Raw genomic sequence first — 1,933 nt, 5'->3', positions numbered from 1 at the left:
GTATTGTGTTCCTGTTTGTGAGTACGGTAACTAGAGCTCCTAGGGAGATTAGGGATAGGGCGCTTGCGATGCTTCTGGTGTTGCAGGCGTCTATAAGCTACGGTAATCGCTTACCATCAGGTGAGTCGTACGCTTATATGCCGACCTAGTTGTATAAAAAAAAAAAACTAAGTAAATAAAGACCCCGGTCGATGCAGTGATTTAGCTGTGAAACTGTTTTTTCAAGATCGTAAAGCCAATTTTCCACATACACTCAGAACCTGTTGCTTCGAAAATTGTTTCACTAAAATATCTGAATGCTAAAAACGTGAACTTCAACTAGCTTTTTCTGACTTGATATGCGTATTCTTATTAAAAGCAGAATTCCTAAAATTTTATGAGAGAAATAAATCAGTTACTTCTCTTGTCAATAAATATATTTTTCATACTAATATCTTCTTTGATGTCCACAAATCAATGAATTTTAAATAATTGTTTTACCAAATCTATAAAAACAAATTACTAAATAAAACACTTGATTAATTTGTTTATGGATTCTCCAAATATTTGATAATCTTGCCTACAGGTTTCAATAAATGTTTAAAATCAACGAACCGACAAAATTAAGATATTGAACAAGTCCAAAAATGCTTTTATTCTTCAAAGATTGCTCCGAACCGATAAATAATTATTATCAGATGCCAGACCGGAGCAGTGAACTGCGACTTTAAGTTATTTCGTAAAGGAGCTTAATTTTATGCTCTTAGTAAATCAATTTTGTTTCATAAATAATAATCTTTTTAATCAAAACAGTGTCTTTAAAATTAGAAATTTTTATTTATTATTTTTAAAACTTAGGGAACGTACCAGTACTACGTGATCCGTTGAGGGGGGAAGGGGTTTTAAAAAATATCACGCTTGGGCACAGGGCGGGGTGTAAGGGGGGGGGGGGTTGCCACATAATCAAAAATCTCTAGGATAACCTCACGTTTTTTCGAGCTATATTCAAATATGGCGCTTTTATGGAATTATTAAAGACAAACGTGAACGCTGACTGATATAAGATAAATATATTTTTTAGCTTTCTGTTTGCAAAAAAATATTTAAACCATACTTCTGAATTACTACTTGAGCACTCGTGGAGGAGGAGGGGGGGGGGGGTATCTTGGCAAATACTACAGGTGGTCAGTGATTTTAATAATAATAACACGAGGACTTCAGTAAATAATTTGTACGTTTATCGGTGATTTAAAGTAATGTTACTGGAATCACTGGAATTAGGCTGTAAATGTTTGCTAATTAAAAAAAACTGGTTATTTATTACGCTTCAGCCTGTAATATCCCACTACTGGGCATAGGCCTCTTTCCCCATGTAGGAGAAGGATCAGAGCTTAATTCACCACGCTGCTCCAGTGCGGGTTGGCGGATATATTTCCTACTATGAGTAACGATCGCTATCAGGTGTACATGATAACAACCGGGACCGACGGCTTAACGTGCTCTCCGAGGCACGGTGGAGAGATCCACAAGGACTGCACAAACACCCAGACCACGGCAAACACCTGTATGGCCAATACAAATGTTTGTCATGTGCGGGGATCGAACCCGCAACCGCAGCGCAACCGGCACAATCCATGGCTGTGACCGTTGCGCCAACGCGGCTTCATTATTATTATCATATATATTGTCGTAACAAATCTATTATAAGCTGGATAATTTACTCTATTACGACAATGGTAAGATTTCCAATATCAAGCTTATACTAAAACGTCTCAGGACCGTTACTAACAATAAATTACTCATGAAATAAAAAAAAAGTCTTATTGATCATATATTCGGGTTGCGCCATTGTTATATTTTATTATCGATCGAAAGATAATAATACGTTGGAGCTAGTAAAACATGTTATTGGAATATGTAGATTATATTTCTATATCCTGACAATCATATTTAT

Source organism: Melitaea cinxia, chromosome 7, assembly GCF_905220565.1.
Source record: "Melitaea cinxia chromosome 7, ilMelCinx1.1, whole genome shotgun sequence".
Classification (NCBI taxonomy): Eukaryota; Metazoa; Arthropoda; class Insecta; order Lepidoptera; family Nymphalidae; genus Melitaea; species Melitaea cinxia.
The sequence above is the reverse complement of the archived record's forward strand: the minus strand, read 5'-3'. Positions refer to the sequence as shown.